Genomic DNA, 23839 nt, shown 5'->3' with positions numbered 1-23839 from the left:
TTCTACTCCAATATCACTTGTACCTAACCTGTTTGACTGGTCTATATTTTGAATCGACTTTGCTCTTAAATCTAATGATATTTTACCTCTTTGTGTTAGTACTAATAAGTTACAGTTGTAGCCTACAGCTTTCTTTATTACACTACCAGAAGATATTTGCACTTTCATTCTGTTAATTTCTATCCAGATAAATGAGTAATGTCTTTGAAACTTGCATTAGGAGTATGTGGTTTAAATAAAAAGACGAAAGTATTTTGTACATTACGTTTAATATGACAAATTCAAAACTATTACAACTACAACGTGAGTAATAAAATAATGAATAAATTCTTAACAATGCATGTAAAAGTTATTTACAATAAAAGGTACTCGTAAAATACTTGATACAGTATGTTTGGTATAGTAATACCACGTGAGACAGGAAAACTGTCCCTTATCAATACTCTACTTCCCGCAGTTCGAGACGAAATACGGAAATCCTCCTTGGCGATTACTGCTACAACAGAGGGGGAGAGTGGCGGGAGCGGAAAGGGTAGACTTTGTTATCTCAATCACCGGTGCCTGCGAATGCAGAATCAATAAATAAATAGTGGACAGAGGATAGTGAAAAGACGAGGGAGCTTACATCCTTGCTTTCCTGGCTCTATACAGGAAGAGTATGGGTAGTAAAGACAAAGAGGTGTGTTAGTTCCACTTGAAGAGTTACGGTTATTTGATGTTATGGGGCTGGCCGTATTCCTGAATTATAAGTTGTCTTCTTGAACTGCAGTACGTGCTCAAATTTGTTTCATTTTATTTCACAAAGAAACCGAGTGATAGTGAGGGATTAAGGAACCGTGTGGATTCAACTAGTGCCAGCAGCGGGCGATCTGGGGTAGACGACCGGAGTGAAACCAAAACAAGTGGAGTCGCCGGGCGTAGCGGAACAATACACGACCGCGGGCGCGGTGCGTGACATAACGCGCGGCCACTTTCTTCTGTGGCTTTCCTGGCGCTCCAGGCAGACCGCGACTCTAGAAGGCTGTGGGCTGGTCCGCCCAGCCCCCACGTGGTGGTCAGCGATGTAGCCGCTAGAAAGCGGACACACTTTCCGCTCACGAGCTGCCTATAGCGAACAGGTATCACGCGAATTGATGCTGGTACTTAGGTGCAGTGGACTGGTTGTTAGCTACCGTTAGTGGTGACTGTAGCCGCGGGTGCTACGCTTGCCCCGAAGAAGACGACAAGTGCCTTCGCAGAAACATTTAATGCCCCAGAAGAACTGCATAGAGTCTATAGACTGGGATGCTCCCTTAGGGAAACGCAGTCACCGTCTTGTCCTTCTTATTAGATATATATTTCAGCTTCATGTCACACTAGTCGTATCATCACCTGGTGCAATTCATTACCAACTCACCATATGATCCGTGACGAAAGAAAGAGAGGCGGAAAACATACCTAACTTTTATCCATTCCGGATGTAGAAACTGCAGCTGTGATGAATAAATCAATGATTTCTGAAAGCCATTATTAATCACAGTCGCAGTATTCCACATTCATTATGGATAAACGTTTTATTTCGCTACCTAACTAGGCCAGAGGAACAGTGAAAACTTACAGGAAGTGTAAACTGACGGCAATGAGAACAGTTCTCGTAATTAAATTCAATAAGCTATGTATCTTAGATAACGTTCCTCATAATTATGTTAGAGTTGTATTAGAGACCACAGTGAATCAATACAAGCAACCAGAAATGCAAATATGAAACCACATAGGTAAATGAAACTAAGTCCCACGACAAACAAAGAGCCTTACTCAACAAAGAATTTTGTGGCCTGAACCTAGATTTAAGAACTTGACAACTTTGAAAATTCTTAGCATAGTTCGGCAATCTATGCATAACGAAAAGCTAAAAATTTCACCCATTCGAAACATAAAGCTCTCACTACTGATCTGTTTGAAAAAAATCCACTAGATTTCAGCCAGTTTTTCCTGCTCAACAACATACATTACTTGTCAGCGTGGTTAATACAATAACCATTAATTTCCACAATAGGGAAGTAAGTTGCTAATTAAAGGGCGAGAACAACATCTAAAGGTGACTGGTTGCAGTCGTCACTGAAAATCTTCGGAAACAGGTCATTTAATGATGACTTGGCAGTGAATCGAAACAGGGAATTATACAGCCTTTGTGACCTACACCTGAAATATACAGAGAAATTATTTCTCTGAGGCTACTCACACGCAGATACGTTATTAGGCAATATTTTCACGGTCACGTGAAAAGCTTTCATCTGCCTTAGTTTATAAAGCTATCATCTGAAGGTACTTCGCACTGCTTTTGCAATTTGGTTGTGAAGGAGAGATGTTGTAAATGGCAATCTGCGGTTAGTAACACCAACAACCCTACGGAAGCCACTGCATCGAAATAGACTTTTTTTGGATGGGTCTTTTCTATTGTGAGACGAAATTCCATTTCGCAGTACTTGCAGCGTACTGTTTTCCAAATGGGATATTTTAACAAACAGTGTTTTTTATTTTCGAGTGAGACGTCAGTCATTGCATTTCACGCGGAACAGCTCTCCGGTGATATGAAGAATGTGCCATCCAAATTTACTATAGTCTAATTAAAATTAATTGTTAATCTACGCTTTACATCACGGACCTGAGAACTCAAGGTCGCGCACAAACTACCTTCTGTTGCCTACGCGCTACTACAAAATATTAGTTTATGCGTAGGGTTCGAGAAGTGCACAACGGTTGACACGCACTACATCCACGACTTGTTTCGATGTCCCCAAGCACCGATGTGAACCGTGAGTTTTGAAGGTGCAGGGAATTACTATGACTAAGCCTTAAGCGAATTCGAGCTGAAATGCTTCGTGACAACGCTACAGCGGCACTTGGAGGACGTAAATTAACAAATTTTAATTAGACTATAATACGGAGCTTCGGATGGGTGTCCAGTGATAATTCCCGTTGAAATTACATATTAGCCTATAATACGGTGTGCAACAGGCTAATTACGTTTAATTGCCCAATTTCGAAGAACGATATAAAGAATATACCAATTTTGCGCAATGTAGCTGGCCACTAGAGTGTTAAGACTGTGTTAACAAGTAACCTGACAGGTTGGAATCCACATCGGTTTCTTAAAGTGTTGATATTTGACGCTGTCATGGTTGGCCAGGGTATTTGGAGGATTTAAAGCTAAATTACAGAGGAGGGACTAGGTCGGGATGAGAATCAGGGAGGCTCTCTATACAAAGTAGCGCTGCTTTTCCCAGCTGACGTTCGCCGCTGTAGCCAGACGTTCTACTGACAGGATCCCTGGGCACCTTGAGAACGGAGCTCCAAACTGCGACCGCTGCCAGTCTGGAACAAATAAAAAGGAAAAAGTAAGCCAAATTTCTAAATTTTTGTCGTTTGAGTATTGAGCTGTCAAATTATTGAAACGCAAGGTGGTAAGATTTAGAAAAGTTTTGGCGCCGATGGTTACACAGGTTGAACCATTAATCTCGGTATCCGTATGCATAAAAAACCGGACAAATGCCAGTCGGACTCGCACTCGGAGTGTTCTGTACAAACTTAATTACGTATATAGATAATAGTAATAATAATGATAGTAGTAATAATTTCACGAGGCTCACTCAGTGGTCTGGTGCAGATCTTTCTACTGGACGCTAGTTGTGTGTCCATAAAAATGTTCAAATGTGCGTGAAATCTTAAGGGACTTAACTGCGAAGGTCATCAGTTCCTAAGCTTACACACTACTTAACCTAATTTATCCTAAGGACAAACACACACACCCATGCCCGAGGGAGGACTCGAACCTCTGCTGGGACCAGCCGCACAGTCCATGACTGCAGCGCCTTAGATGTGTGTCCCTACCTTATTCCAGTTATCCAACAGGGTAAAGGGGCCCTACAATTCGACGTGGAATCCGAAACCAGGTGTTGTTTCTGGCGACTCATCGAATAGTTGAGAGGTGAAGGCTAGGTTAAAATGAACACTGGAAAATCCCGCGTCCTTATAGTTTTCAGGCAGATCCATCACCGCTAGACCACCAGGCTCGACACGTATGTAGGTAGTTCATCCATAGGTTCTGATGAGTGAGTTTGCGAGTATCAAAATAATATGTGACAGTCATTGCCGTATTTATTGACTTGACGTAGAAGCTTAAATTATTTACACCACTGTAAACCTTGGTTCAAAATGGTTCAAATGGCTCTGAGCACTATGGGACTTAACATCTATGGTCATCAGTCCCCTAGAACTTGGAACTACTTAAACCTAACTAACCTAAGGACATCACACAACACCCAGCCATCACGAGGCAGAGAAAATCCCTGACCCCGCCGGGAATCGAACCCGGGAACCCGGGCGTGGGAAACGAGAACGCTACCGCACGACCACGAGATGCGGGCAGTAAACCTTGGTATTTGACATAAATTGCAGCTCGATAACTCTAACCATTACTGAGAAAAATGTGTATTCAGATACGACAATATCTTTTGATTGCATTGATTTATAAATTTAAATTTTGTACATCGCCAAAGAACAGCAGACGTTAATATTTGGCACAAATTTAAAAACGATGCCTGTAGCCGTTCCTGAGAAAAAGGAGTCTTAACAGTCGGAGAGACAGACAGACATACAGACAATAAAGTGATCCTATAATAATTCCGTTTTTATCGACTGAGGTACAGAAACCTAAAAATGGGCCGGCCGGGGTGGCCTAGCGGTTCTAGGCGCTTCAGTCTGGAACCGCGCGACCACTACGGTCGCAGGCTCGAATCCTGCCCCTGGCATGGATGTCTGTCATGTCCTTAGGTTAGTTAGGTATAAGTAGTTCTAAGTTCTAGGGGACTGATGACCTCAGCAGTTAAGTCCCATAGTGCTCAGAGCCATTTGAACCTAAAAATGGATGTACGTGCGCTTTTCCAGCATTGCTCTGCAACGGGTGGAACAATTTCAGCCAAACATTGTAGACAGCTGACTTAACACGAAAGACAATTAATTTTACATATATCTGTGCCGACGCTCGAATTAAGAGGTACGTGGCATGTAATCTATAACTCTGCAACGCTTTTAGTATCTTCAGGCAAATCAGTCGTCAGACTGGTTTGATGCGGCCCACCACAATTTCCGCTCCTTTGTCAACCTCTTCATCTTATAGTAGCAGTTATTCCCAGCATGCTCGATTATTTGTTGGATGCATTCCAATCTCTGTCTCCACGCACCTCTTTGCCCTCTACGGCTCCCTGATGTCATAACACAAGTCCTATCGTCATATCCTTTCTTCCAATAAATGTTTTCCAGGTATACCTTTCTCGTCAGTTCTACAGAGAACCTCCTGGTTTCTTATCAGTCGACTTAATTTTCAGCAACCTTCTGTAACACCACAATTCAAACGCTTCAGTTCTCTTCTGCAACTGCGTTTACATTTACATCTACATATCGAGGGAGATGACACAGTAGTTACCAGAATCGTCTCACGTTCGTGAGGACGACGGTTCAGATCCCCGTCCGGGCATCCACATTTAGCTTTCCCATGATTTCCCGAAATCGCTCGAAGCAAATGCCGGTATGGTTCCTTTGGAAAGAACATAGCGAATTTCCTTCGCCGTCCTGTCGTAATCCGATTTTGTGCTCCGTCTCCAATGATCTCACAGTCGACATGACGTTAAATTCTGATCTTCGTTCCTCCCATCTACGTATATACTCTACAAGCCGCCTGATGATGTGTGGCGAAGGATGTTTTGCTCTCCACTGTCACTTCCCCGATTCCCTGTTCCAGAGTCGAATAGTTCGCGGAAAGAACGATTTTTGGAAAGCCGCTATCTGAACCCGAATCTCTTTAATTTTACCTTCATGGTCTTTTCGTGAGGTATACGTAAGAGGAAGCAATTCTTCTAGGAATGTACGCTCTTGGAATTTTCGGAGTATACTATAGCATGACGCCCAACGCCTCCGTTGTAGTGCCTGCCACTGGAGTTGGATGAGGATTTCCGTGTTGCTTCCGTGGGGCAAAAATTGTACAGGCAAGCAGTGGCTTGACTTCAAGTGGATATTAGTTGCTGTAGGTATGCAGAGATAAAGAGACTTACACAGAATAAACTAGTGTGCAGAGCTGCATGACACTAGATTACAGACTAATGAACAGAACAGTAACATAGTTGATTCTTACCCATGACCGTCAAGTGTCGTTTTCTTTTGTGTACCTAAGGTATGACAACAAACACGTGGAAACAGATACTGGCGCGTAGAACGGCGGGAGTAACAGGTCCACTGTTGATATCAGACCTTCGTATTATCATAAACAATGGCTTGAGCTCTGACACCAAGTGAACGATGTACAGCTAGGCTTCAGTTCAAGACTCGGCCGCACTATCTGCTAGTGGCGAACGAAACCCCATTCCAAGCTCTACGCTCCTCTCCTCTCCCCACCCCTCTCCATCCGCTCAGCGGTCTTCGAACCAGCGACCACTGCGACGGCTGGAACTCATTACAGCACGTTAGTTAAATGCGAATCACCAGGACTAACTACACCATTCGACTGCGACTTGCGAATTTATATCGTAAGCTTAGCGGAAAATTTCGTAATTTAAGGCAGGACAACTTGGTTCTAGCAGCATTAAGGTTTCTCACATGCTGGCTGTGAATTCGTGGTAACGAAACTTTATATAGGCTAGTATCAGGAATGTTGCCACTACGCAGTCCAGTCACATTAATGTGACCAACACCTATGTTCGACGTCAACATGCAGTAACCACTCATAGACGACAGGTGGCAGCACTGCGACTTGAGGGTATAAAGGCTGTTACAAAAAGGTACGGCCAAAGTTTCAGGAAACATTCCTCACACACAAAGAAAGAAAATATGTTATGTGGACATGTGTCCGGAAACGCTTACTTTCCATGTTAGAGCTCATTTTATTACTTCTCTTCAAATCACATTAATCATAGAATGGAAACACACAGCAACAGAACGTATCAGCGTGACTTCAAACACTTTGTTATAGGAAATGTTCAAAATGTCCTCCGTTAGCGAGGATACATGCATCCACCCTCCGTCGCATGGAATCCCTGATGCGCTGATGCAGCCCTGGAGAATGGCGTATTGTATCACAGCCGTCCACAATACGAGCACGAAGAGTCTCTACATTTAGTACCGGGGTTGCGTAGACAAGAGCTTTCAAATGCCCCCATAAATGAAAGTCAAGAGGGTTGAGGTTAGGAGAGCGTGGAGGCCATGGAATTGGTCCGCCTCTACCAATCCATCGGTCATCGAATCTGTTGTTGAGAAGCGTACGAACACTTCGACTGACATGTGCAGGCGCTCCATCGTGCATGAACCACATGTTGTGTCTTACTTGTAAAGGCACATGTTCTAGCAGCACAGGTAGAGTATCCCGTACGAAATCATGGCGGTGAATCGAGGAGGTACAGCACATACTGACGAAACTAAAATGAGCTCTAACATGGATATTAAGCGTTTACGGACACATGTCCACATAAAATCTTTTCTTCATTTGTGTATGAGGAATGTTACCTGAAAGTTTGGCCGTACCTTTTTGTAACACCCTGTATACAGCGTGTCGGTGGGACACGGAAGACAGTGCAGTCCTTGTAATGTGGTAACTGTGCGATGTATCTGACGTCCAAAAGGATATGATCATTGGCTTTCGAGCGAAGGGAGAAAACATTTCCGACACGGCTAAGTCTGTAAATTGTTCGCTTGCTGCTGTGATTAAAGTACTCGTATACTGTGTGTGGCAAAACGGCGCTATCCAAAAACAGCGCCGAGTTAACTGTGGTGCACCACGGGTCATAGGTGACAGGGGTGAACGACGGCTGCGGTGATGGGTACGGGTGAACAGACGTGCAAATGTTGAAATACTAATCGTCAAGATGAACCAAGGGGCTACCTACAGTGGCTCCTCAAGGACCGTTTATCGAACGTTGCTGCGTATGGGCCTCTGCAGCGGACGCTTGGTTCATGCACGCATGCTGACTGCTGTTCATAAGCGACGAAGGCTGGAATTTGCATGCCAATACCGCAACTGAACGTCCACTGAGTGGTAATAGGTAGCCTTTAAGATGAATCACGTTTTATGCTTCATCGGACCGATGGTTGTTTGCGTGTAGAGCGTGAAACGTCTGAAGGCAAACACCCTGCAACCTGGAGTGAGTGTTGCAGGCATTCCCGGGGTGACCTCGTCGTTTTGGAAGACACAATGTATCAGCAAAGAACGCAACTATCCTTGGAAACCATGTCCACCCCTACACGCAGTTTCCTTTCCCTCGGCACCGGTATCTATCAGCAGGACAATGCAACGTGCCACGGAGCTCACAGTACCTGTGGTTCGAGGAGCACCAGCATGAGTTTACCGTACACCACTGGCCACGACACTTCCCGGATTAATACCCAATCGAGAATCTGTGTGGCTACCTCGATCAAGCTGTTCGCGCCATGGATCCTCAGCCGAGAAACACAGCGCAGATTTCTACGGCATTAGAGTCGACGTGGCCCCATATCCCTGTAGGTATCTTCCAGAATTCATTGACTTCTTCCTGACCCTCTTGCGCTGCAAAAGGTGGTTATCCAGGCTTGTGACAGGTGGCACCCCTGACCACGAAACTTCCCGGATCAGTGCCCAATCGAGACTCCGTGTGGCTGCCTCGATCAGGCTGTTCGCACCATGGATCCTCAGGCGAGAAACATAGCGTAGATTTTCGCAGCCCTGGAGTCGACGGGGCCCCATATCCCAGAAGATACCTTCAAGAAGGAATTCATTGACCTCCTTCCTACACCTCCCGCTCTGCAAAAGGTGATTATTCAGGTTTTTGACAGGTGGTCACATTAATGTCACTAGACTATATATAACATGGAGATCTGTCACGAAGGCGGGCAGCGTAGCGTTGCCAAGGAAATGTTGCTAGGCGTAGGACTGGTTCTCGAAGAGAGACAGTTGTGAGCCGACCGCAGTCGCCGTGCGGTTCTAGGAGCTTCAGTCTGGACTCGTGCGACCGCTACGGTCGCAGGTTCGTACCCGGCCTCGGGCATGGATGTGTGTGATGCCCTTAGGTTAGTTAGATTTAAGTAGTTCTAAGTTCTTGGGGACTGATGACCCAAGATGTTAAGTCCCATAGTACTCAGAGCCAGAGCCAGACAGCTGTGAATTGTTGCGGCGCTTCCCAGACTGCAGCAAGGAGTTGGTCACAAAAACAGCGCAAGGGCACATATTCCCCACATAAAACGTACTTTTGACTGCAAGTGAACGTTCTCTCTGCTCGTGACTAGTCTCTAGTGATTTGTGCAGTGCGTACCTGAATCGGTCCAGAAACAGCTGATGCGACTGGCGTAGTGACTAAGACTTTACGGAACAGTTCTCTCCGGCGACCTTGTATCGAGGTCACATTGGTCGAACTGTTGCGCAGCTCTGAATCATTCACGAGGAATGCTTTACATTTTAGCCCCCTGTCACCTTCGCCAAGGCCGTCCGTTCTTTACACATTTCGTTTTTTGTAGCTTTCACCGTTTTCACGGAAAACATCCGTAGCTGCAAGTGACCTCACAGAGAAGTAGGTAATCACTATAATGGTCGGATCTCAAAAATAAAAATGGTTTGTAAGGAGGTGCGACATAATATTACCAGCTTGTTTCTAGTTTGTTGCTTTTCTGATACCTTTAAAAGACTTGTACGACCCACAGTGTCCTTCTTCATGTAAATTATTATTTACATCACATGTTTGTCAAAAAATTTCTGTTCTAGCGAAACTTTCACTTGAACGACGCTCATCTTGCCGTCCTCCGTTTCTTATTGTATCGCGCATCAACATCTGCATGTCTGTAGTTTGCATTTGCAGTACCATAGCACTTCATTACTGTCGCTTCAGTAACCTATTTCTGTTCCTTCAACTACGATCCGCAACCTCACAGGATTTCGCATTCAAGAAAGTAACGTACCAAGTAAAAAAATTCACAAGCAAATTTGTTACCAGAGCAGGCAGTTGATTTTCTGCACACTTTATCCCATTAACTGTAAACCAAGGGTATTATAAAGCACCTACACTTTTTTGTTACCGGTTTCTTGCCGCCTATACTGCTCAGAATTTTTGTGTCATTAACAAAACCATCGGAACTGCTTTTAGTAACAGCCTCCGATCCACCGAAGCATTTTTCATCGATTTCCTCTGTAAACCAACAAACTGAGATTAGGTGTTTAACATAGGCCTATCTGTACATTATTTCTTACACTCTTATGTTGATTTTATTCCTGTACAGAGTCCGACTGCCCATTTCATGGTCCAATAGCCCTATTATCCAGAGCCGTCAGTACCTTAGATGGTATGTTGACGTAGCTTATAGACCGGAAAGAACATTCGTCAACATAATTAAGGAATCAGACGAGGTGACATTCACCCTGTAAAACGTTGTATCGTCGCAGAATCGGCATTTACGACGGACTTGCAGAATTATCCTACTGCCACGAACATACACCCGGTGTACGAATCACGAAGACAAAATACGAGAAGTAAGGGTTTGTACGGAAGCAGATACACAGTGCGTTTTGATTGACTACTTAACAGATGGGAGGAATGTTTATCACGACCGAAATGCCTCAGAACCAAGTGACACGACAACAAATGAGTCTGAAGTTTGAAGAAGGGAACAAGCGCCAAAAAACTGATTTTTTTCCACCGAACTTGTGTTAGCATACAGATGCGCATTGTGAGCTATAGAAAGGGAATGAAAACGATTTATGTGCCGCCTTAATAGGACTTAGAAATATTCGTTGGTTTGAAGAAGGGAACATACTCGTATCCCAATTTCGAGTGCGTCCACCCTTAACTCTTTGGTCACTCTAATATCTGATGTTGGTATCTGCTGCTCAGTTGCTTGAAACATTGTGTTTCCAGCACACAAGGATATTGTTTTGTGTTTCATGCCTGACGTCTGAGTCTAGATATTCTTCACTAAAAGTAAATGAACGATAGCTATAGATACAGTAACTATTCTAGCTGTTTTAAAAGCGTCTTAGTTTGGCGTTTCTAATATGATGCTGTGTCTTTTTGTCGTGGGCCTACACATAAGTTGTGTTGTGATCTTATTGCTAAAACGTCTTTATCCGCCTATGGAAGTGATATTGACTCCACAACAGTAAAAAATAAGAAAGACATATACACACATAAAAAAAAGCTTTGCCTCACCTCGTAACAACCTGTACGGAAAATTGGAATAGGAATCAACATAAGCATCATTTCCACCCTTTTTGTTGCTCATGAAAACCACACATTTCATCTTGTCCCACCATACAGCGAGACCTTCAGAGGTGGTGGTCCAGATTGCTGTACTGACCGATACCTCTAATACCCAGTAGCACGTCATCTTCCATTCATGCATGCCTGTATTCGTCGTGGCATACTATCCACAGGTTCATCAAGGCACTGTTGGTCCAGATCGTCCCACTCCTCAACGGCGATTCGGCGTAGATCACTCAGAGTGACGTTGTCCATAAACAGCTCTTTTCATTCTACCCGAGGCATGTTCGATATGGTTCATGTCTCGAGAACATGCTCGCCATTCTAGTCGAGCGATGTCGTTATCCTGAAGGAAGTCATTCACAAGATGCGCACGATGAGGGCGCGAATTGACGTCCATGAAGACGAATCCCTCGGCAATATGCTGCTGATACGATTGCACTAGCCGGCCGGTGTGGCCGTGCGGTTCTAGGCGCTTCAGTCTGGAACCGCCTGATCGCTATGGTCGCAGGTTCGAATCCTGCCTCTTGCATGGATGTGTGTGATGTCCTTAGGTTAGTTAGGTTTAAGTAGTTCTAAGTTCTAGGGGACTGATGACCATAGATGTTAAGACCCATAGTGCTCAGAGTCATTTGAACGGTTGCACTATCGGTCGGAGGACGGCATTCACTTATCGTACAGCCGACCACCAGCGATGTACGTCGGCCCCACATAATGCCACCCGAGAACAGCAGGGAACCTCCACCTTGCTGCACTCGCTGGAGAGTGTGTCTAAGGCATTCAGCCTCACCGGGTTACCTCCAAACACTTCTTCGACGACTGTCTGGTTGATGGCATATGCGACACTCATCGGTGAAGAGAACATGATGCCAATCCTGAGCGGTCCATTCGGCATTTTGTTGGGCCCAACTGTACTGCGCTGCATGGTGTCATGATTGCAAAGATGGACCTCGCCATGGACGTCGGGAGTGAAGTTGCGCATCATGCAGCTTATTGTGCACAGTCTGAGGCGTAACAAGACGACCTGTGGCTGCACGAAAAGCATTATTCAACATGGTGGGTTTGCTGTCAGGGTTCCTGCGAGCCATAATCTGTAGGTAGCGGTCATCACTGAAGTAGCAGCCGCTGGGCGGCCTCAGCGAGACATGTCATCGACAGTTCCTATCGCTCTGTATCTCCTCCATGTCCGAACAACATCGCTTTGGTTCACTCCGAGACGCTCGAACACTTCCGTTGTTGAGAACCCTTCCTGGCACAGAGTAACAATGCGGACGCGATCGAACCGCGGTATTGACCGTCTAGGCATGGTTGAATTACAGACAACGCGAGCCGTGTACCTTCTTCCTTGTGGAACGACAGTAACTGATCGTCTGTCGGGCCCCTCCGTCTAATCGGCGCTGTTCATGCACGGTTGTTTACATCTTTGGGCGGGTTTCGTGACATCTTTAAACAGTCAAAGAGACTGTGTCTGTGATACAAAATCCACAGTCAACGTTTACCTTCAGATATTCTGGGAACCAGAGTGATGCATAACTTTTTTTGATGTGTGTAGTTACAGTGGCACCCACAGGGAGTGGTGAGAGGGAGAGTGGAGGGTGAGGGAAGGGGCAATGAAGACATTTGTCCCTAGAATTAGTCAGTTCATTACTGGACCCTGTTTGCCAACTACTTGCGTGGTGTATTCATGTCCCCATCGCTCACTTAGGGCGTCATGGGAGATGTTTCCACTCCACACCTATGACGTCTCCTCCCGCTCTTCTCGCTGCACCAGCATCTTCGGTCCACGCCTTCTGAGGAAGTCGCAAAGGCTAGCGCATCTTTCACGGAACAAGGCAGCCCACATAAGACAGCATCATGACATTTTACCCTCTACTCCCATTTCGCCGGAACTGTGATCACTCCACCCTAACTACCACAAACCCTCCCTTTCTAGGCACCCGACTGCGGAGAGGTCTGGAGGCACAGTGGCCAGGCCTCAGTTACGACCCCTGTCCTCCGTGCCCTCGGGCTCCGCCGATGGACCGATGTATAGCCCCCATTGTTTCTTCTCTCTTCTTCCTTCCGTTATTTAAAAAAAAAAAAAACAAAAAAAAAACGTAATGCATATTTTTGTGATTTATGGAGTTGAAAGATGTAGATTCGCATCCCACTACATGTTAATAATTTTTTTCATCTTAACTTTGTTAACATATTTTGGAACTCTGTTATGAACATATGTTCCGCAACAGTAGATGTTATTCGAGATTTTCGTCTGATTAGAGAATGAAAGATGAAATAAACATTTGATTGTTTCTTTCTGAACGTGTGGTGATTTCTGAGTGTGGTTTTAGTTGGAAATCTAAGAGGTCAGCTTAAATTTCTGCAAGCGAAATGATGAGAAATAACAGTCGTATTCTTTCTCGTGACAAATATTTCAAGGTAGCATTTCATAAGTCTTCCTGCAAACCAACGGCAGTCGCGGTTGACATATCTCTTTCGCTAACGGCATACGTGAGCTGTTACCCATATTAGAGATGCCCGCATCGAACGCTGAAGAAAGTCGATAACAGTTCTTGGATCTGTCGATATTGCGTGTGACGTCAAAATGACGTTTTCAGAAAGTCTTGTGAAATGAAAGCTACTCTTTTCCGAATTACAGCTATCATAGGCACGTCACGAAACCACGGAACTTCCAAATGATACCAGAGATATGTCGTTGTCTATAATGGAAGAACTTTGGCAGCGGTGCTATATCCTCGGTGGTGCTCTTGATGCTGAAAGACAACACAGAAATAAACTGAGTCATCCGCCACCAAACGAAATAAGCATCACTGCCAATCTCCTTCCGCGATAGGCAGCGGTGAATGTATGGAATGTACTGAATGTATTCGGAAAACTAAAGTATCACACGGCCTTCAGAAAACTCCTAACGATGACGTCGCAGGAAGTCGTCGAATGCTTGAGGTTACATTGAAACCTGACGCAGTAAGAAATCCGTGAAGCATTTATTGAAGAATGTCGGTGCTAAAATTCCTCATAAACTAGCTCCTTTCAATACGCAGTTCTAACCACCTGTCGCTCCCGGAACCATGACTCATCGCTGAACCCTTAAGTCTGCCCTTCCTTGTAAACATAACCAACCGTATCTACCCGATCTCAAATGAATGCTCCATTTCGTCCTTTACTTGCCCAACTGGCATCCCACTTATATAACACCTACATCCCCCCTATCATTTCCTTCTCACGAAGACAATCCCTATACCTTTCTATGTAACCTTCTCTCCAACACTTCTTACATCCCAGTTCTTAAAGTTACTGGGAGCTCCCATCATACCATGCTCTTAATCAAGATAATGTTCGTCAGATTCCATCATCTCGTCATAAATATCAACACTTATTTTATCTTCTTGATTTTTTTGTGTTAATGTAAATGTTATAGTTCAGCGACTAAAGAGCGACAATTACACCGCTGGCAGTCTTCTTCCATCAGGGCACTGTACGTAACTGTTATGAAAAGAGCATTACATACCAAAGATCTGAAGGTCATGATCTTGAATCGCTTCGTGTGCATGGAATAAGAAGATTTGCCATCAAAACATTCCTACACAGTATTGAGGGCAAGTATGCAATGGTCGGTTACCTCTATAGGAAGTTTCATTATTATGTCATGAGGATGAAATGCTTGGATTATAAAGCTGATATTAATTCCGTGGACAGTGGTGAATTTGGAGCAGGCCCCTACGTACTGCTATCGAATGACACAATACTTCAATGGAAGAACCAACGATTTTTCGGGATAGCACTGGTATCTGTAGGGGAAATAATTTTTGTGCTATTTTAGGACAAGTGTTTTTGTGTTTATTTGCCGATCGTGATTCATTGCCACCAAAATCCAACAGGCTGGGCTAGATTAATAGTAACGATGAGGAAACATGAAACTTTGGAACAGAGTGTAACAGGTGAAAAAAGGGTGAAAGCTTTGTACTGTTTAACGTCTTAGAGGAAGTTCTGAATAAACGTTGCCTAGACCTATAACAGGTTACGAAAGCCATGCATGAAAAGGAAGAGGGTTGTTCTGTCAACATGGAGCACATATTAGCTGGTGCACAGAACGTACCTCCAGTCTTTCCTCCTGACGTCGGAAGCGCCTACCTGCAGTAGACACGCCACTCGCTAATGGGAGGGAAGTCACTAGATAGACAACAGGAATTAGAGATAACGAGATGTCCGCTAACGGTAAACGGTGTACGCGACGCAATCTGCAGGGGACAGCGTTGCGACAGCTTTGCGACGCCGCGTCCTTGCCGTGGCAGCGGCAGTACCAGCCTGCGGTTTCCGCCAGCCAGCCGCGCCTTGCTGGGCCGCCAGCTCCCCGCCTACGTCACCGCTGTGCAAGAAACAGGTTTCACGGCATTGCAGTCGTAACTAGAGCAGGACTACTGCAGCAGTTATTAAAGCACAACGCATACTATGCTATACGTTCCTTCAATTCTTGACACTGTGCAGAAAAACGAGCTCTGGCATGGAAGTGTGCTGGCTACAATTCTGTTCAAAATACACACGAATAAAAGAAATATATTCATACAGGTATCGACGAAAAACGCAAAACTGTAAACTATGGTGGCCGATAGATGAATGTATAACACTGCAGTGCAATTTGACCACTCAGCTGTTAAGGGTAGCTAACAGGGTTCAAATGGTTCAAATGGCTCTGAGCACTCTTGGACTTAACATCTGTGGTCATCAGTCCCTTAGAACTTAGAACTACTTAAACCTAACTAACCTAAGGACATCACAAACATCCATGCCCGAGGCAGGATTCGAACTTGCGACCGTAGCAGTCGCGCAGTTGCGGACTGATCGCCGAGAACCGCTAGAGTTAACAGGGGACACGTCGATACCATACCAGGGCATAAAGTCTTTTGCGACTTTCATTCCGTCTACTCAGCTGAAAAGTAATTATACCTCGCAGTCTGGTGCGTGAACAACATACGCAGATGTCAGCACTTGAGAGAGGACGTGTAGTTGGGCTCAAAAAAGTCGGTTGAAGTAATTAGCGAATCGCTCGACATTTTAATAGGAGCGATGCAATTATCCGTCGATCTGGCGGGAATGGGTGAACCATGGCCGAACACAGCGTCAAGAAGGAAGCGGTCGACCTAGAGACCGACAGAACGTGATGTCCGAGCAGTCATCAAAGAGGCACTCAGAGCCCCGGATTAATTATTATCATGGGGCCGACGTGCAACTACTGCGCGAGGTGGCGCAGTGGCTAGCACACTGGACTCGCATTCGGGAGGACGACGGTTCAATCCCGCGTCCGGCCATCCTGATTTAGGTTTTCCGTGATTTCCCTAAATCGCTCCAGGCAAATGCAGGGATGGTTTCTTTGAAAGGGCACGGCCGACTTCCTTCCCCGTCCTTCCCTAATCCGATGAGACCGATGACTTCGCTGTCTGGTCTCCTCCCCCAAATGACCCAACCCAACCCGACGTGCAACTGGTGCTCCTGTGATCACAAGGACCATTAAGAGCCGGCCCACAGAACGAGGGCTCCTTGCGCCGATTACCATTGACCTCGGTACGCCAATAAGCCAGTTTGCAGTGGCGTCAGCCACATTCGGCCTGTAATCTTATCGACTGGAGTAGAACTATCTTCAATGATGAGTCCCGCTTCGAACTGAGCCCCGACGACCAGCAAAGATGTGTCTGGAGACGCTCTGGGCAGCCGTGGCATATGACTCTGTCGTCCGCTATCCGGGCGGGCAGCTAGGAGTGATGGTCTGGGAGACCATTTCTTTTTGTAGCAGGACTCCTTTGGTTTTCATCCAAGGCATCCTTACAGCACAGCGGCACGATGACGATATTCTACGGTCTATTTGGCTAGCAAGGTCACCGGATCTCTCCTCAGTTATGAATGTTTCGAGCACTCCAACTAGCTCGGGATTTCGACTGTCTAACGCAGGACTTCCCAACCTTTTCAGCTTGCGGACCCCTTCTTCAGTCGAAAATCCATGGCGGACGCCTAGTCAGTCAAGAGCACAGTAACTTTAAATTTCAGAGCGAAACCCATGGAAACTGAAAGCTTCTTAATGCAAGTGCCATGTTCCCAATGTTCCCCCCCCCCCCCCCCCCCACCCCCCGAAGTATCAATAGTCTTTGGTTTATAGATGAATGAAAGCAACTTGAAATTAATGATCCAATTTGAATTCCCACTGTATCCAGACACTTACTAGTGGATTTACTCACTTTGTTCAAAACACTATAGTCTGATTAAAATTATGTAAAGTATTTCTTTGGTCGTCCTCCCTCCTCATTCATTTCAACTGGAAACCCTCCCTTGTTGTGAAGGCGATGGAGAAACTGCACCCTTCTTCAATGATCCTGACTTCAGCCACTGATCCATGTTAGAAGTAATAAACTGGTCAAAAATCGACTTATGAAATAGGTAGTGCACTGACAAAGCAAGTTTAACATTTAATGATGCCTGGGGCCGCATACGTGTCAGCGAGCGCTGTAATTGGTCGACAAAGCTCGCTCCGCGCATGCGTAAAAGGTTTCAGCGCATCTAGCGCCGTGAGCCGGAGCACAAACGACCCCCATATTGTTGCGAAACAGTCGATCAGAGAGGCCGCATTCTCCGGCACTAAACTGTGTATACGTTCTCACTTTTGAACCCCAAAGGCTGCTTGGGGATACGACCTGAAGTAAAAGTACACATGTTTTTCACTCGAAAAAAAATAGTGATGATTTTGATTTTCACATTTTTATTCAATAATTTTACTCATTTTTTTAGAGGATTTGGTGAAAGGTGGCCGCGGACCCCCTAGAATGAGCCGGCGGACCCCTAAGGGGTCCGTGGACCACAGGTTGGGAAGCCCTGATCTAACGCATCAGTTGGACAGAATTTAGCACGATATCCCTTAGGAGAACAAAATGGTTCAAATGGCTCTGAGCACTGTGGGACTCAACAGCTGTGGTCATAAGTCCCCTAGAACTTAGAACTACTTAAACCTAACTAACCTAGGGACATCACACACATCCATGCCCGAGGCAGGATTCGAACCTGCGACCGTAGCAGTCGCGCGGTTCCTGACTGAGGGCCTAGAACCGCTAGACCACCGCGGCCGGCTTTAGGAGAACATCCAACAGCTCTATCAATCAGTGCGAAGCCGAATTTTCATAGGGACAACAGGTGAATCAACGCGTTATCGACTCGCTGAAATTGTGAAGTTCTTCCTTTTGAATAAATCATTCAATTTTTCTGAAATTGTAATCACTTGTTTACTTCTACATGTACACTAGACCTACCGATTTCCGTTCCATACGGATAATTCCTTCGTCGAGCGCCGTGTTTTTTTTCTATTTAATTCTCGTCTTAGAATGTATAAATGAATGAGTAACCCATAACACCATATAGTAGGCACTTATTGTACGCCGATTACCTTGTTATAGCCACCCAGAGCACATATTTTGAATTGTGGAGAACACCCACACAAATACCCTTGAACATTTTTTCAGATACACAGAACAACTTAAACCAAATGGTAAGCTAGTCGCAAATTAAAGGTACTATGATCAGGTGTCGAACTGGATCCCTGTCAGACCACAAAGTATCTAGGAGTGACACTTGATAGATTCTTAATTTCAAGAAGCACTGCATGAACTAAACGTCAGAGGTTTCCACCAGGAACAATCTTCTACGGAAACTGAACGGATCACAATTGGGGGGGGGGGGGGGGGGGAGGTTGGGTGTAGCTAACTGGCAAGTATACGAAATTGTGCAGTGATTCTATGCTCTTTTGCGGCACAGCATGTAGGCCCAGTTTGGTATAATTCAGCACATGCCGAACAGGTGGAAGTAGCTCCCAATGGCACCTACAGAATCATAATAGGTTTCCTGAAATTCACTACAGTCGAATGGCTTTACCACCTCGCAGGAATAACACCACTTCCTCTTCGAAGAGAAATAGCTGCCACTGGCGTCAATAGGTTTATTTGGCAAGATGGGGCTACATTGATCTACATGACATTCAGTGAGATTGAAGAAGACCAGACTCGTCATCATATGCTTCAACGCCGACTGTGTCTAGCATCATGCACAGAAAATGAACTTCATCAACGAAGAGAAAGTGCATTGGAAGTGGCCAAGTTTTGGGAAAAAGTAATACACTGGTAGCTGTGTATAGTATGTATGTTTTTGATATGAGAAATAATAAAACTTAAATCTACATATACAGTAGCTCTTTGTTTAGTATTGTTTACAAAAGGCGAGCTCCCATCAGCATATTCTCAAAAACACAACTCCAATGGATTGTAGGTCTATGGCTCCATTATATACTTGACGCAATATGTACTTTATAGCCGGCCGCTGGTGGCCGAGCGGTTCTGGCGCTACAGTCTGGAACCGCGCGACCGCTACGGTCGCAGGTTCGAATCCTGCCTCGGGCATGGATGTGTGTGTTGTCCTTAGGTTAGTTAGGTTTAAGTAGTTCTACGTTCTAGGGGACTTATGACCTCAGCAGTTGTGTCCCATAGTGCTCAGAGCCATTTGAACCATTTTGTACTTTATAAACAAAACAAAAACATAGAATAATATTTGTTTACTTTTTTCAGTACGAACACTGTTACACGAGTGCGGTGCACTGAAATATCTCGCTGTCTCACTGTTGCCAACTCCACCCAAGACACAAACAATACAAAACACGCACTTCTGTAACTGTCAAAGCGTCTGCTAGATACACACGTCGATGTCGCTTTTAAGACTGTCGCAACAACTGCCCGAGTGCTGGCCTTCACCTGTGGCTGCTGTATTTATTCCAATGACTTGTGACGTCATTCCCATGACGACGAACAATACCTACGCCATAATTACGGTATGTCTTGGGATCAAATTAAGTTTTATGTAATTTTAAGCTATGTTGATGCCCAGCTATGCAGATTGTTCGGTGCTTCCAAAAGACATTGTGAATACCTCACAAAATGGCGATTCTGTTCGTATGAAAATCATGTTTATAACATATTTATTAATCCGGGATTTCGACTAAAAATATACAAAACAAAAATCACTATAAAAATGTCGATAGAAAAATCAAATATTGTTATCGTAATGTACGAGGGCCGTTCAGAAAGTAACCTCCGGTTGATTTAAAAAAATACACCAAGTTAAATAAAAATATTTTAATATATACATCTTACAACTACATCTTTGCACTATTTTTCTACATAGTCTCCATAGCGATTGAGGCACTTATCGTATCTCTTCACAAGCTTTGAAATTCCTTCTGCATAAAAATCACCCGCTTGTGCCTGGAGCCAGCCTGTGACCGCATCTTTGAGCTCTTCGTCGTCATCAAACCGCTGTGACCCGAGCCATTTCTTCAAATGCATGAAGAGGTGATAATCACTTGGCGCCAGGTCTGGGCTGTAAGGTGCATGGTTGATAACGTCCCACTTGAAGGACTCAAGAAGGGCCGTTGTTCTGCGAGCAGAGTGAGGACGGGCGTTATCGTGCAAAAAAACGATACCGGAAGTCAGCATACCACGGCGTTTGTTCTGTATAGCCCGTCGGAACTTTTTTATTGTTTCACAGTACACGTCTTGATTAATGGTCGTACCACGTTCCATGAATTCAACCAACAACACCCCTTTGGCATCCCAAAACACCGTTGCCATCAGTTTTCTGGCAGAAAAATCTTGCGAGGCTTTTCTTGGTTTGGTAGGCGAATTTGAATGTGCCCACATCTTTGATTGTTCTTTTGTCTCAGGGTTCACGTACTTAATCCAGGTTTCGTCACCGGTCACGATTCTGTTTAACAATGGTTCTCCTTCGTCCTCAAAATGTGACAGAAAGTCTAATGCAGAGGCCATTCTTTGAGTTTTGTGGTGGTCGGTAAGAATTTTGGGCACCCATCGTGCACAGAACTTACGGTAACCCAATCTTGCTGTCACTATCTCGTACAAGAGAGTCTTAGAAATCTGTGGAAAACCAGTAGACAACTCCGACATTGAGAAACGTCGATTTTCACAGACTTTTGCATCAACTGTCTGAACGAGTTCGTCAGTCACCAATGATGGTCTACCACTCCTCTCTTCATCATGAACGTTTTCTCGTCCACTTTTAAATAAACGTACCCATTCACGGACAACTCCTTCACTCATAACTCTTGGTCCGTACACGGCACAAAGCTCACGATGAATAGCTGCTGCAGAATATCCTTTGGCTGTAAAAAGCCTTATGACAGCACGCACTTCACATTTGGCGGGGTTTTCTATTGCAGCACACATTTCAAACTGCCACAAAAACTAAACTAGCGCAGGTACGACGTTCACTCGACCACGGCTTGATGCCGACTGACCTGTTGAGTGCGTGAACGCACAGATGGCGTCGCTACTCCCCCCACAACCCGCACTGTGACCAATCGGAGGTTACTTTCTGAACCGCCCTCGTATATCAAACTATTTCGTACGATCAGTGGATGACGAAACTTACGGAGGATTTTGTACAGGCGAAGTATTACGAAAGCGACGTGATGGGAGTTTGACAATCTATTTCGGAGGTTTTTATCGTCTTAATATCAATAAATCTTAAAGCACGTACTCAAAATTGTATTTCAAGAAGAACTAAATAAACCAAAGGTGTAGGAAAATCTATGTCTGACGTGTTTTCAGCGTTTTTAATCAAACAGCACTTTTATGCTCCAAAGAATGACTGGTGAACGAGATTAATATCAACATAACCTAAATTGGTCTGGAACAATTAAATGACTTTTTGTACTATCTCAAGTGAAGTGTTTATATGCTCCGCCCTGGTCGAGTTATGGTAGAAGTGAAAAAAGAAACAAACATAAGAAAAAACTTGTTTGAAAAGCGAAGACATTAATTTGAAAATTAGAAAATAACATTTTACGTATCAGATTACTCATATGTTTTCGTAAAGTTTGCTGCTAGAATGCAATGAATCTGGAATGTAATTGAAAAAAACCAACATCTACCACTTTTGTAATAAAAAGAAAATAATACGGAACTTGTAAAACTTTTTTCGTTTGTCTTGGATTTCACAATAGCAGATACTGCGCTGAGTTCCAGGAGTAGTAATTTCCCGTTCAAAGTACTAAAAAGTAGTCGTAGTTATACTGTGCAGAATGTTGTAGATAATGGTGAACTTGATTTTCTAATAATGACTTGCTACTGACGTTGAGGTATGTAATGTCAGCCATCTATTGTTGTACACAAGGACACGCGATTATTTTCATAGACTGAGGAACAATTGTTGCATGCAGATATCATCGTAATAAGATTCTTTTGCATTTTTCTAGGAAAATAATTAATTTGAAATAGGGGAATTATTTTTAAAAGTGGGAGACTGATTTGTGAAGTGGAACCAAATCTCAATCGGAAGTCGACGAGACACCGGCTATCGAAACTGAGATTTAACCGGGAAGCCAAACTGCGGAGGTTTCCCGGGATAAGAGTACTAACATGCTGTCGAAATTAGAGTAAACACATGGCCCAGTAATAGCTGTCGTTCAAAAAATGGCTCTGATCACTATGGGGCTTAACAGCTGAGGTCATCAGTCCCCCAGAACTTAGAACTACTTAAACCTAACTAACCTAAGGACATCACACACACATCCATGCCCGAGGCAGGATTCGAACCTGCGACCGTAGCGGACGCGTGGTTCCAGACTAAAGCGCCTAGAACCGCTCGGCCACTCTGGCCGGCATAGTTATCGTCCATGAACAGTAAGGTACTATAGAAAAGTTGAGAAAATTGATGTAATCGTCGCTGAGCAAATAAATTGGCTGTAGAACAAGCTTCGATTAACCAATAATATATGTCTATTTCGTCCATTGGACAAGATTTCGGGCGATATAGACATATATTGACAGCAAACGTGAAAGACATTTTTCGGAAGTCAAGTTTGAAGAGAAACATAAAGAAACAGTAAAAACGATCGATGATAAAACAGCCATTTCTGAACGAGTGCAAAACACGCTCATTTCGAAATGGTGTCGCGATCAGAAAGAACAAATCCATAGCGAATTCGGAACGACTTTGCATATTCATTTTTGTGGCACCAAGGCGCTTCATTGATAATAGTGAGAAGTGAGTGTTTCATTCGGGTTGTAATGTATTTGTAATTCGAAGAAATTGATGTTGTCACATGACTATTTGAGCAGATTATTTTTATAGCTATGAGAATTCTATGAAAAGTCGTAAACTGTATGTCCCGAGTCTTGTCAAAGAGTAATGAAAACCTGATTGTCTTCAACCATGTGCTGATGTTCTTAAAGAGTTTATTAGCTGCATTATCTGTATGGGGACTAGTGCTACTTTTTATTGTTATACTCGTATCGTCTGCTAAATGGACAAAATGTTCATATTCTGGCAATGCAAATGTCAACATGAAGTCCATGAAACGTCATAGCAACTGAGAATTATAGTTTCCTTGTCATATGTATGATGTACGAAAACTAATGATAAATTCTGTTGTCATTGGTAATACTTTCGTTAAAGTTCTGTCTGTATGACCTTTCATTAAGGTATGCTGAAATACGCGAATGGATAGCTCTTCTGCTTATTTATTCTTTTTGTACTGTCTGGTTTATTCA

General features: G+C 44.3%; 1 protein-coding gene across 2 annotated transcripts in view; it reads right to left on the bottom strand.

Moving 5' to 3' along the window:
• Nucleotides 1-3225: 3225 nt before the first annotated feature.
• LOC124776621 (E1A-binding protein p400-like) overlaps nt 3226-23839 on the bottom strand; it is a 183778-nt gene continuing 163164 nt past the window's right edge. For both annotated transcript variants that reach the window (XM_047251708.1, XM_047251709.1), the window contains exon 7: nt 3226-3354. The gene's annotated coding sequence lies outside the window, so the exon portion shown is untranslated. The remainder of the gene's footprint in view (nt 3355-23839) is intronic.

The sequence above is a fragment of the Schistocerca piceifrons genome, chromosome 2 (genome assembly GCF_021461385.2).
Source record: "Schistocerca piceifrons isolate TAMUIC-IGC-003096 chromosome 2, iqSchPice1.1, whole genome shotgun sequence".
NCBI classification, from domain to species: Eukaryota; Metazoa; Arthropoda; class Insecta; order Orthoptera; family Acrididae; genus Schistocerca; species Schistocerca piceifrons.
Note: the sequence above shows the minus strand (reverse complement) of the source record. Positions and strands in the feature narration are given on the sequence as shown.